Source organism: Crinia signifera, chromosome 7 (genome assembly GCF_055691185.1).
Source record: "Crinia signifera chromosome 7, ASM5569118v1, whole genome shotgun sequence".
Classification (NCBI taxonomy): domain Eukaryota; kingdom Metazoa; phylum Chordata; class Amphibia; order Anura; family Myobatrachidae; genus Crinia; species Crinia signifera.
The window spans coordinates 32,467,571-32,482,104 of NC_139223.1; the positions used below are offsets into that span (position 1 = coordinate 32,467,571).

The 14,534-nt window shown below is 47.2% G+C and overlaps 1 protein-coding gene across 1 annotated transcript in view; it reads left to right on the top strand.

The window, feature by feature from the left end:
* The first annotated feature begins 10,173 nt into the window (after window positions 1-10,173).
* Window positions 10,174-14,534, top strand: part of EPN2 (epsin 2) — a 48,257-nt gene continuing 43,896 nt past the window's right edge. Inside the window, exon 1 of the mRNA XM_083152772.1 lies at window positions 10,174-10,441. The gene's annotated coding sequence lies outside the window, so the exon portion shown is untranslated. The remainder of the gene's footprint in view (window positions 10,442-14,534) is intronic.

A 14,534-nucleotide genomic window follows, 5' to 3' on the forward strand; every position in this document is an offset into this window, starting at 1 on the left:
AAGTATTTATATTGCGCAGCAGATTCCGTTACAGTTTCTTATATAGCGCAGCAGATTTCATTGCACTTTACAATAGTACAAGATGAAAGACCACTATATTCTAGTGTTAAAATTGGGCGCTAATAGAGCTTATAAAAATAAGACTAATATAAACAAAATTAAGTGATATAAATTGGTTTATAATTTAGCTGCAGTCCTCTTACATGCACCAGTACAAGTACACTATGACTGCCTATTCCCTGGACCAATATATATATATATATATATATTTGCAGTGTTTTGCCGGCACTCCCAATCTCCTCTCAGCAACGGCCCGGTGCACTCCAGCACAAATAATACAGGGTTCCAATGAAGGAGTGCTGGCATACACTAGGGGGAGAAATTTAAGAGATCGGCTGGTACATGCCGACATTACCAATTCCCAACCTGTTATCACCCCCCAATGTGTACACTAAACCTCCGGGATGTTACAGCTGTGGCATCTGTGCTACGTGCAAATTTATGGTTAGCTGTAAAGCCTTTGAACATCCTCGTTGTGCAAAAAAGTATGATATTCGCTCAGTTTTGACGTGTACAACTACTCACGTTGTATATATCATCACTTGTCCATGTGGCTTGAGATACGTAGGCCAAATTACTCATAAGTTCAAAGAGAGGATGGCGGCCCACCAGGTCTTCAATCCATCTCACTCTCAAGGGGAAGGAGGTGGACCAACCTGTCCCTAGACATTTTAAACAGGCTGGCCACTCCTTAGAATCACTTCGATATTATATCATCGATCAGGTCCCCCCCATGGCTAGGGGAGGATATAGAGCCAAAAAGCTCTTGATCAAGGAGACACAATGGATACTGAGACTTGGGACTATCAGACCCGGAGGTCTCAATGATAAAATAAACTGGAATAGTTTAGCTTAACTCGCCTGTTTCACTGTCAGTTTTAATTAGTCAGTTTTCTTATTGGAGTATTAGTCAACCTAAAAGTCTCCCATATAGAATACGCCAGGGTTGCCGACTTTAATATTCTCCTCTCCGGGAGAAGCCCGGAGAGGAGAGTTTCAGCAGCTGCTCGGGGGCGGGGCTTGAGCGTGCCGTCACTAAGCCCCGCCCCCATGATGTTAAACAGGAGAATTCAGGCATCTCCGTGGAGGGGGCGGGGCTAAAATGACGGGATTTTGTCATTTTAGCTCCGCCCCCTCCTCTGAGGCCCGCGGATTGCAGCATTTAAATGCCGCAATCGGGGGTGCAGCGGACCCGATTTTCGGGAGACTCCCGGCCATTCCGGGAGGGTAGGCAGCCCTGGAATACGCCACTCAGTATGATTATATCTTTTTCTGTATATTTTTCTGTATGTTTTTCCTCGTTTATTAATTTTTTTAGCAGTGATATTTGTTCTCACTGTTATTTTCACTGTGGTTATCATGTGTTTTAATGTGGTGTGGCCCTCTGCTTCATTACTGGCTTACGATCGCCTATGCCAGCCCCCCAGTGACAGATGGAGCCCTCAGGCGGACTGGTGGAACGCAGAAGTTAGCAGCTGGAACACAGGAAGCTGCGCTCCGGTGACAACGTCTGGCGAACTACAGGAAGCAGGATGAGGCGGTGCTGGGAGGACGGACGGCGGCGTGACGCGCTGTAGAAGCGGGTATGTATAAATCTGTGTTTGTTTAATGTCATACTTGTTGTCCACCTTTCCTGTAAGGGCTGCTATCCTGACGACAGGGATGCTTCCCCGAAAGCGCTTGAATTGTGCTATGCCCTAATATACTTGTTGCTTTATCTACCCATCCGTGTGCCTCCTTCATTAGAACCATATATATACACATAACACATAAACACATACACAGTTCTTACTTTTAATTGGTAACTTGTAAATAATTCATTTATTCTTAAAAATATATGAAAACAATACATGTATTATAGGCGGCCACCTACACATTAATAATAGCAATACATTGATTATCAAAATTATATCAAAATATCATGGAATTAAAAATGAGCCTCTGAATAATAGTGTGTATATAAATGGATTAAGCACAGTCCATATCCTAGGAATAGGTCACTTGCTTTGCAGTCACACAATATTGATAGATATATCTCCAGATAAAGTCTGTAGCTTTAAATTGGTGTTGGGCTACAACACCCACTGTATATAGAAGAAAACGTTCATCGATTTGTATTAAGCGCACGATAGCGCGTCTCTCACCTGCGCACACTGTGCACTATGGATCCAGCCGATGTTTGAGCGTAAGAGCGTCCCTCCGGTGAGAGGGCTGTGGGGGGACGCCGTCTGGATGTTGGATCCCACAATGTTTGTATTTGGTAATTGCGGCGGGCGGCTAGCGCTTCTCTCACCTGGGCTGCCGCTTGCTCCCAATCTCACCGGAGTTCTCTTTGCTGCTCCCTGGATGTGATGGCGGTTGATGATGTCAGATCTACTCCGGTCGTGCTCCAGGTATAGGGTAGTATATACAAATATTGAATGGACACTGGATACATGCAGACACAGGAGAGACAGTAGATTAGCTGGGTAGACCTCTAACGCGTTTCGCCCTATCTGAGGGCTTTTTCAAAGAGTATATCTTTACAATAGTAGATAGTGATAAAACAAACTGGGTAACAACAGACAGACTTGGAGGTAGGAGGGCCCTGCTGCAAGCTTACAATCTATAGGGATATAGGAGGGAAACACAAGGACAGGCACCAGTAATAGCATAGCAGTCACACCAAGTTACAAGTCCAGAAGGGAAGCTATATAATACATAAGTGCCTCAGAGGGTTATGGGTGTAGAACTTAAATATGATAGGCTTGCCTGAAGAGGTGAGTTTTCAGGGAACACTTGAAAGTTTGGAGCAGGGGCAGAACTCCGGGAGGCAATGGAGGCTCCCGCCGCCGGGGCACTGAGCCTTGAAGGGGCACATCCACTCTTTCAAATGCCGGCTCTTGGAGCAAGTTTCCCCAGCAAGTTTCTCAATCGGCTGCGGTTCGCAGCGCAGGCAGTAATAGACAGCTGCCGGCGCTGCAGAGCTCAGCTGATGCCAGCGGCTGTCCAGTAAAATTTGAATCTGCAGCCTGCCTGCGGTTCAAGAACAGGACGGCGGGCAGACGGGCAGTAGCTGGCGGGAGGTCACATACAGATAGGCACAGAGTGCTGGAGACACAGGGGGTATTGCCACTCACTGCAGGACAGGTCCAGACTCCTGTGGCTTTGGTCACCGTGGCTCCAGGCTAAGGTGGGGGCTGCTCATTTTCTCACTTTCCCCGATTCCCCCCTCTCCCCCTTACATTATTTCTCTCTCTCTCTCTGACACTCTTGTTTCTCTCTTTCTCTGTCATTCCCTATCCCTCTCATTTTCCTCCTCTATTTCTCTCCCTCGCTCCCCCTATCTCATTCTCCCTTTCTAGTTAGCTATCTATCCATTGGGGGGGGGGGGGGGTTGGGCATCAACGCTTATCTTGCCTCCGGGCAACATGGGCGAACTTACGCCACTGGTTTGGAGGATAGTGGAGAGTCTTATTGTGGGTGAAAGGGCATTCCATAAGGATGGGAACAGCCCGCTGAAAGTCCTGTAATAGTGAATGGGAGCTGGCGGAGAAGAGAGACGCAGATCTTGTGCAGAGCGGAGTGGTCGAGATGGGAGATATTGTGTGATAAGTGCAGAGATATATGCTGGCGCAGTGTGGTTAATAGCTTTATATGCGAGTAGAAGTATTTTATATTGAATACGGTAAAATACAGGCAACCAATGGAGGGACTGGCAGAGCGGATCAGCAGACGATGGGCGTCTTGCTAGGAACATCAGCCTAGCAGCAGCATGCAATGCTGCCACCAGGAAGGTCCTGGGCGGCTCAAAGGGGATGGCTGGCAACTTCTCAGAGGGAAGAAGTCTCCCTTGTGTATGCCCAACTTAATCCTTTGAGTGGCAAGGGAATTTGTCAAAAGAGGTGTGAAAATTGCCAAGCAAACATTTGTATCCATCATAATGACTAGACACCTCTCAATCATCACCCATTAATCTTCTGCCACCTTTCTGATACCATGTGACCTGATTGCATGACCATACATTCTGTGACGCATGCGGTGTAGGTGGTTTCTCATTTTCACACAATAATCCCTCCTATACGTGAACATCAGCATTGCATGCGGACGGGGCGTGACTCAGAATTAGTCTTCCTATGAAGAAAGGTTATGTGTTCCCCGGAAAATTGCTAGAAAATACTGTAGTCATGTTTATTTCCCTCCCATGTTTCCGTGACAGCAATCACTTAGCCAACTTCCCAGCATGATTAATTGCTCCTGCCAAGGTTGTGCGATCTCTGTGCACCAGCGTAAGCCTCTTACAGTGTGGTGCACATATGTAGCTGTATAATACCACCATGTGGTTACAGACAGAGTGGCTGAGTCACAGCTCTCTGCACCGCAGTGAAACAAGTGGGCAAGTAGACCATGTCGGAGTTGCCAATAGCAACCGATAAGCTTTGACTTAGCATGCATAAAATACGTTCTAAAAATGATCAGTTTAAGCTGGTTGCTAGAGGCGATTCTCCACTGGTGCGCTACTCCACTGTCTTTAATGTTTAATCGGCATGGACATTGGTGGGTTTTCTGTTGATGGTTGCCATCGATAGTACCATTGATGGATTACCTTGATGGTGTACAATCATTCATGGTTTAATCCACTGATGGTCACCTCTGCTTAAGCTGCAAACCAATCAGAGCCCAGGGTAGGTGTCAGAGCTAGGCTCCATGTCCTGACACTTGGTAGCTCAGGATCATCAATGGTGGGAAACCATCTGGTTCTCCCCATCGATGGAAAAAGTAGCCACCACAATCAATCATTTCAAATCATCGATGGTGAATTGCTATCGCTAATGGTTAATACCTGAACAGCTCATGGGGGAAGTGCGAGGGCTTTATCGGAGTGTTCAATACTTTTGAATTGATTGTTGATAAGGAGCTGAGCAGCTGATGTCTCTGTGACACCCTGTGTCAGTTACCTCACGGGGTTTGTTGGCTTAGTCAGTACAATAATAATTATGTAAAGTAAGGGTATTGGCCTATAAAATGTGTTTGTTTATGGCAGAATAACCTTGGTGAGCGATCTGATAGCAGATGGGGATTAATGCAGCGAGCTGAGTCTGGCACGCATGGGAAGATCCTTCCATGTTACAGAATCATCCCAGTCACTGGGCAGGGGGCTTTTGGCAGTCAGAGAGACCTTTGCTCTGATGTAACCAAATCCTTCTGTGTGAGGATGCCATGTGGCCTCTATGCATAGCTGCCTACCCTCCTGCATTCTCCCTCATTAGTCTAGCCATCTCCCTGATGTCACCTAGACCATATTACACTGTGACATCATAGTTACCTCCCCTCCTGCATTCTGCAGGAGACTCCCTGACATAGCAGCAATCTCCCTCTCTCCCTCATTAGTCTAGCAATCTCCCTCTCTCCCTCATTAGTCTAGCAATGTCCCTCATGTCACCTAGCCCACATTACACTGTTACATCATAATTATCTCCCCTCCTGCATTCTGCAGGAGACTCCCTGACACAGACGCAATCTCCCTCTCTCCCTCATTAGTCTAGTAATCTCCCTCATGTCACCTATCCCACATTACACTATTACATCATAGTTACCTCACCTCCTGCATTCTGCAGGAGACTCCCTGACATAGCAGTAATCTCCTTCTCTCCCTCATTAGTCTAGCAATCTCCCTCATGTCACCTAGCCCACATTACACTGTTACGTCATAGTTACTTCCTCTCCTGCATTCTGCAGGAGACTCCCTGACATATCAGCAATCTCCCTCTCTCCCTCATTAGTCTAGAAATCTCCCTCCTGTCACCTAGCCCACATTACATTGTTACATCATAGTTACCTTCCCTCCTGCATTCTGCGGGAGACTCCCTGACATAGCAGCAATCTCCCTCATGTCACCTAGCCCACATTACACGGTTACACGGTTGCTGTGTAACAGTGTAATGTGGGCTAGGTGACATGAGGGAGATTACTAGACTAATGAGGGAGATTGCTGCTTTGTCAGGGAGTCTCCTGCGGAATGCAGGAGGGGAGATAATTATGATGTAACAGTGTAATGTGGGCTAGGTGACATGAGGAAGATTGCTAGACTAATGAGGGAGAGAGGGAGATTGCTAGACAAATGAGGGAGAGAGGGAGATTACTTCTCTCTCCACAAGTAACATCTGCCCCACCTGCAGTGCACATGGTTTTCTCCATCTAAGAAGGAATTTGTCAGAAAGAGTGAACCAAAATAACCCCGTAAGTGTTAAAGGTGTAAGGTAAGGTCATACCAGTCACCAGAAAGGTGAAATATGTTCCGGCTTCTCAGCGACTCGCCAATGGCACATCTTGGAGATGTGGCGATAAGGATTTTTTTTTATTTCAGCTGCAAATTATATTAAATATGGCCTTGAGAGATAAAGTACCAGCCAGCCAGCTTCTGCCTTACATTTTACAGGCTGTCTTTGAAAAATGACAGGAGCAGGTTATTTGATAACAAAAAATGTAAAAGTTTTATTATAATAATTAATTAGTGTATTTCCTTAAAACGACTTCTGCTCACCTCTCTTTCATCATAACACACAACAGCAGAGCTATAGCTCACTATATATATATATATATATATATATATATAAACTTTGATCTTTTATCACACATCTTCAGCTCAAGGGGGCTGCAAAGGGGTTTTGTGAGTCAGTAGTGATTGTAGCAAACATAGCACAAGTGGGGAGAGATCTATCTTAATTCAGCCCTCTGTCTTTCTTTCTTGGTGCCCCTCTGACAGATGGAGCCTGGTGGCTAGCACCTCCAATGTCTCTAGGAGTTACGCGGCTTACACTACACCTCCAATGTCTCTAGGAGTTACGCGGCTTACACTACTGCTTAGGGAACCGCACAATGGCCTGACTGCACTTCAATTTTTTTTCATAGATTTTAATAGAAAAGTGGGCCTGGCGGGCAGTGAGTGCAGCAAGCGGCACTTCCCTTTTGGAAGGATGCTCAAAATAGTTTCTAAGGGCCAGATGTATCAACCTTCAAAAAGTGATAAAATGGAGAGTGATAAACAGCCAGCCAATCAGCTACTAACTGCAATGTCATAGGCTAGTATTGAAAAATGACATGTGGGAGCTGATTGGCTTATCACTCTCCACTTTATCACTTTTGAAGCTTGATATATATGTCCCAAAGTCATTTTCCAGCTGTTTCTACAGTATGAAAGTTTTTGATGGAATCTCAAATTTAACCTAATAAAGTAAGACATTTTACCTCAATTATGGACATCCAAGACCAGATCTACTAAGCCTTAGAGAGTGATAAAGTGGAGAGAGATAAAGTGTTTGAAAAATGTCAGTTTACCTCCGTCCACTTTATCGCTCTCCAAGTCTTAGTACATCTGTCCTCAAACTTAAATGGCTATACTGTGTAATATTTTCCCATTTTCACACGAGAACAGCTAATGTCGTAATATAAATGAATACATCTAAGCAAAGTAAGAGACACCTATCTGTAATAATATACAAGCGGGTATTTTACACCAGCTGAAACAAACAGGTCTGGCAATGAAGCAGAAAGGATCTGAGGTAGGCACAGACATCAACCATCGATGATTCGAAATCATTGATAGTCTATGACCAATGTTGAATACGTTTGCCATCGACAGGAGAGATTCAGATGGTTTTCCACCATCGACGATGCAGAAGCAAGGAACTTTTTTTTTTTACAAAGGGCCAGTACACTGAGTTTAGCTCCGCCCCTGACACTCCTGAGAAGCTCCGCCTCCATGCTCTTATTGGCCCACAACCTACCATAGTGTAAAGCAGGGCTGACTATCGATGGGTGAAACCATTGAGGGTTCTCTTGCAGATGAATTCATAGCATTCAGGTTGCCCATTCAATGGTACCATCAATGGCGACCATCGATGGGTAACCGGCCGATGGCCATCCCTATTCTGAGACCCCGGTGAAGGTGCATGATAATGATCCAATGCACGTACCTGCCAGTCGTTCATCTAGCTTGCTGATCCCTTCAACATGCGGAAAGATGAACGACCTATCGTGCACAATGTGGCACACACGTTTCCTGTAGTCATGACGAACTATGTAGCAATGATGTATTATATGATTTGCAGTGTTCTGGATTTAAATGCAAATTGTATAAGAGATTGGATTGGTCATAAAATCTATCCGTGTGTGGGCACCTTCAGGGTGTGTGACCATCATGGAGCGATGTGTGGGTCTCACTAAGGGCGAGATTTACTAAAGGGAAAATGCCGTAAAACCCCCGTTTTACGGCATTTTCCTATGTATCAATAAACGTCCGCAGCGTCTGGGTGGCGATACCCTATAGAAGCCTATGGGCTTCTTTCGCCGCCCGCCGTCCGCGCGCCCACCCCCTCCCGTCCTCCTGTGATCATCTCCTCCCCCTGGTGTCACAGCCGGCAGGACATCTGGCTTCAGGGGGAGGAGGAGACACAGGGGGACGCTGGCAGCCGCTGGGAGGTGACGGAGACCCCCGCAGCCAACATCACAGGTATCGCGGGGTCTCCGTCACCGCAACCCGATGCTGGCCGCATATGTTAGTACATATGCGGCAGCATCGCGGCGGCTGCCGTGCGAAGGGCGGCGATGTATGTTAATACATCCCGCCCATAGGGGGTTATTTTGGTTCACTCTTTCTGACAAATTCCTTCTTAGATGGACAAAACCATGTACACTGCAGGGGGCAGATGTAACATGTGCAGAGAGAATTAGATTTGGGTGAGTTATTTTGTTTCTGTGCAGGGAAAATAGGGACTGCTTTATTTGGTACTTGTATACTTTCACGGCTCCCATCGCATGCCATATGTAGTGGCATGCGATGGCATGCAATGCGATTTTTCCAGGTTTTTTATGAATTTGTTGTAAAAATCACATGCCATCGCATCGCATGCCATGCGATGGCATGCGATTTTGATCACAAATGCATTTAAATTAGTAGCAAACATATTAAATGCACCCCAAATGTCTTTTTTCACACTGTACCACCCCCACTATCAATGCCAACCCGAAGCGTGGCGAGCGCATCGAGCCCCGCGAGGGGACGCGGATACCTGTGAAGCCCGCGAGGGGACGCGGATACCTGTGAAGGTATCCGCGTCCCCTCCCGGGGCTCGCTGCGCTCGCCACACTTTCTATTCTCAACTCCACGCCGACGTGGATAGTGGGGGTATGAAAAGGTCGTAGGACGCGCACCGCCGCTCCTCGCGGGCTCGCTGCGCTCGCCACGCTTCGGGTTGGCATTCATAGTGGGGGTGCTACAGTAACAAATGCCCTTTGGGGTGCATTTAACATGATTTTAACACATGTCAATGATTTCTGTGAAAAATGGCATGGCATGGCATGGCATCACTTCGCATGCGATGGCATACGATGCAATGCGATTTTTTCATATACGATGCCCATCGTGGGAGCCGTGATACTACACAAGTACCCCTTTATTTTTACACTGCCATATAGATCTTACTTTGAAGTAAAACCCAACCCAAATCGAATTCTCTCTGCACAAATAACATCTGCCCCACCTGCAGTGCACATGGTTTTGTCCATCTAAGAAGGAATTTGTCAGAAAGAGTGAACCAAAATAACCCCCTTAGTCCTACGTCTTCATGGTGACAAGTCTTATTATTATTATTAATATTTATACTTAGTCTACCCCCCTGCTCCGCCCCAGCCCATAGCCACTGGCTGGCACCCACAGACAGCACCATGTTCTGCACACATGCCCCCTGTTATATGGGCATGCCTGGGAACACAGTATGCTCCAATACTGACCAACTTTATATATGATGACGACTTCACCCCACAGGGTGGCAGCAACCGGCAGCGTACCAGCCGTTTAGGAGCTGCAAGTCCCAGCTTGCTGCATGCTGGGACTTGTAGTTCCACAGTAGATTGACATTCAGATCAAAGCCTACCCAGTTACTCCAAGGGTCTCATGTGGGTCCTACTACTAGTAGCACCCACTCACCCCCCCTCCCCCCTGTTAGTATAGCACTATACCCCCTTGTCACTCCTACCATACATTGTATCTGTCTGTAGGGTACAGTGTGGCTGTCTCTGTTATGGGAGCAGGGAACCAGGACACTCTCTCACTCACTCACTCTCTCTCTCCCCCTCCCTTCCTTGCAGGCTCTTGTTTCCCTCTCTCACCCTCCTCCCTTCTCTCCTCCCATCATCCTTCCCTGGCTCCCTCACACATCTCTCCCTGGTCTGAGGCTGAATCAGACACCCGATCCTCTTCCACCCGTGGCCTCTTCTGCGCTCTCACCCGGAGTTGGGAGGGGTGGGGGGAGAGGAGCACCCTCCCTGCCCCCCTGCTGCACACAGACCCTCCTTGGCACAGAGGAGACCCCCACAGCAGGAGGAAGAGAAGCCCAGTGGGGTGAGTGTGTGTCCCCCTTTTTCAGCTTTTGGTCTGGGTGGTGTTCATGTGTATGCATCTGGAGGGGGGTTACACTGTCCCTGCCTTCTCCATCAGCAGAGGAACCTCTCCCTCCCTCCCATCCCTCCAGCTGTACAGGGGCCTGTTGCATGAGATGTGTAGAGGAAGAGGCCTCTTAATTTTGGGTATGGGATGCATGCACCCCTCAGCTTCCTATCTTCCCCCTCCTCCAAAGACTGGCATTGAGGGACCCTCCCTCCACCATGCCCTCAGACATTCCAATGGGCAGAGCATGTTGGCATCTTCTCAGTGTGCTTGCTAAAATAACCTCTGCAGAGCCTGCCCTCCCTAAAATATTATCTCCTGGCACAGAGCTCTCTGAAGTGCTGCACAGCAGTGTTCTGTACCCCACCCTGTGCCTACAGGAGGGCACCCGTGCCCACCAGCACTGGATAGTGGAGCAGTCTAGCACATCTGTATAGTTAGTTAGTTGGCTATTTTATATAGGGACCCATGTAGTAGATTGCAGTAACCCTGTCTGAGAGTAGCTGAGGGGGTGGCTGCTATGGCTGTGGGGGAGGTGGGGGGTAGGAGGAAGTTAAGGGCTCAGGTCTTAAGGAACATTGTGCTTCTTGTATTGTTAGGAGGGTCTTGTCTTGGCATTGTGTTATTGTTGGATAATCCCGTCCCCCGAGCCCTAAAATTAGGCTCTTTAACGCTTTGTGTAACAGACGAGACAGTATATTGTCACTTTTGTGTACACACTTCATGTATTGCCTATATATACATATATTTGGGTATTATCTGTGTTGATAAATTTTAAGCGCCTTAAGCCTTAAGATTTGTGCTAAATAAAAAAAAGTTGGGCGTATAGGGGGTGCGTACTGTAGGAATTCACTTTTAAATGACGTACTTCACAGGTATGCTGCAGTCAACACATGCACTGGTCGGTCTGTCAACATTCCACAGAAGTAATACAGCGATGATTGTATTGTTCTAAGTATTATCAAATCTAGTGGCAGACATTACCAGCATGCACTGCGGCTTGGCCCATGCTAAATCTCGCCCAACTTACATGATGGCAAAGACCGGCAGGCCTGGCGGAGTATGCTAACCGACGCAGGGGGTGACTGCCTAATAAAGTGTTCCCCTTGCATCCGAGCCAGTAGCTTTAAGCACTAGAGCGTAAGGCCCAACTCTATATCATAAAAAGGTGCTCCTTACCTCTATGGGAGGATTTCAAGTGGTTTGCGCCCAGGCAGCCAGTAAATGGCACCCAATGGGGCAATTCAAGTGTTGTTCTGTTCGGTGGGTGGCAGTGAGCCATGGGAGCACGGTGGCTAGGATTGCATACGTCACACCAAATGTGCTCCTTTTGCATAGAATGTATCGTATGCGATTCACAGTCGTGGCTGCGGGAAATCCTTGTGTCAGCCATGGCGATCTGTGGGCCCTATCCGATACACAGGACCGCGTATCGGAGGTCAAACACATACGATAAGGTACTTTTCACTCAATTTATCGGCCCCAAAGGTCGAAATCGTGTAAACAAGGGTCGTACCGTATAAGTGTATGGGCAGCTTTAGATTTAAATTGACTAAAGTGGGAGGTTTTACAAGTTATCGATGTTACCCATAGCAACCGATTACTTCTAAAAACTCACACTTGAATACATTTACCTCTAATAGTCCATTGCTATCCCCCCCCTCCCCCAAAAAACAGGCAGTAGAATGAAATTGAGCTACACTTCTGATTTTTGGGCCCAGTTTGTGGATAATGTTCTGTATGACGTAGATCATGTAGGAAGCAGATCTAGCAGACATCCAGATAGCAGATCTATCCAGTAAGTTTGGCAACCCTGAAGTTTTGCTTGTGCAATGTCTATTTCCGTGGTGTGAATGTGGCAGCAGCAGTGGGCATGGAATAAGGGCCGGCAGCCTAGCATTACTGTGCAGCCAAGATGAAGTGTTTGTGATCATTAGGTGATTGTGGCAGAAATGCAATTAGCGGAGGAATGCCTGGGAGTATTGCACTTAACAGTACCATGCTCCTTCCGTGCATTCTGATGTGACACATCCTCCGGATCTCCAGTCTGCATGTTCCGTGTACATGTTGCCTGCACATGCGTACTGCGAACCATGCACGTGCGTAGTCTATCGATTATCAGGTCTGAATAACCCCCTAAGTCCTCATTCAGAATGTACATAAAATGCATTTGCAGCAACTAATTTGTAGGCGGCAGCTGTGGAAAATGATGCAAATGCCTCTGCTGCCTGACTTTGCATTGAGGACCTTATTCTGATTGATTCGCAAGGCTGCAAGGCTCCATCAGACGCTGGGGGGGGGGGGGGGCAGCGGCTGACATCCGGTGATATGACAGCTGCCCACACAACGCACCCGCGTCATGGCCTCATGAAACGCTGGGCGTTCCTATATGGTAATTTGGCTGCCCGGCGCCCCCCGTCCATGGTTTACAGAATGTTCACCATGGGTGCATTCACTCTGCGTCTGCAGATGAGCAGAAATGCGTCAACGCACAACATTGGTACTCCGTGCGAATGCACGGAGGATCGAATGATCTGAATAAGGTCTTGAGACTCCACCTGCAGCGTTGCAAATCCCAGCAGAAATGACGCCGGATACGATGCATATCAGTCCATTCTCGAAGCACTGAGTAGCGCTAGGGACCGGCAGCAAAGACACTGGAGACATTGTAACCTCCTCTACTGCAAGTTACTGTTCAGGTCAACCCAAAACGTTTTTAGAACACGTATTTCAGGATCTTGACGGAGAATTCTCTAAATAGCACATTGCAAAAGCTGGCCATATTAGTACATAGTGCAAGGAGAATGCTTGCATTGGTAAAGGGACGTTCCACAAAAACGTATAACCCTATAACCCAATCTCACCCATTAAAACAAGGGTACCCCATTTAAGTAACGTTTGTATATTAATATTTATGGTACTTGTTTCCTAGCACGGCGGCCAGATTTTCTACGTATGACAGCGTAGGGAAATCGCATCGCATGGGCCATTATAGCGGCATGCGATGCGATACGATTTTTTCATGTATTTTTTGTTTACTCATTGTACACCACTATATCGCATCGCATTGCATCGCATGTCCCGCAAAATCTCATGCGATCGCATGCGATTTTATAGGGTGTGCGATGCCATGACATTAGGTATACAATAATATGATTGTATGTCCCAAAAATAGATTTAACGCCCCCCCCCCCCACTATCCTCGCCACCCTGAAGCGTGGCGATCGCTTTACTTTACATGTATTCCGTGTCCCCTCACGGGGCTCGCTGCGCTTGCTACGCTTCGGGCTCGGTGGCTCGCTGCGCTCGCCACACTATATAACATCAGATCCGCGCCGACGTGGATAGTAGGGTAAGGAAAAAGTCGCAGGACGCGTTGCACCGCCCCTCACGGGGCTCGCTGCGCTCGCCACGCTTCGGGGTGGCGTGGATAGTGGGGGGTGCGTTAAACCTATTTTTGCGACATACAATCATATTATTGTATACCTAATGTCATGGCATCACACACCCTATAAAATGACATGCGATCGCATGCGATTTTGCGGCAGATGCGATGCGATGGCCCGGGGCTGAGATAGCAGTGAATAAATTACATAGGAAAATCACATCGCATGGCCCTAAAATGCGATGCGATTTCACTATGCAGAATAGCCCACTAAGCAAAAAGCTTAGTGGGCGCCGTGCTAGGAAACAAGTACCATATTTATTTATATAGCGCCGGCATATTCTGTTGCACTTAAAAGCTTGGTATACACGTGTAGTTATTCTATTATGGTTATGGATGGTCTGACAAGCAAGGGGACACCTCTGTTACAGTCGGGCCAGCAGCAGTATCCCACAATGCATTGCTGTGTTCCCAGCCCTCATTAATAATTTTTTTTTTTTTTATGTAAAATGATCACTTGTGCTCATGTGTTACTGAACGTTTATAGAAGAGGATCTGTTCAGGCTCGTGGGTCATATGGTATTTTGAAAAGTTTTGTTCCCAAGCGAGACATTGGAGTTAATTTGTTTACCTCAGACATATCAGCCCAGTCAGTGTCTTTTT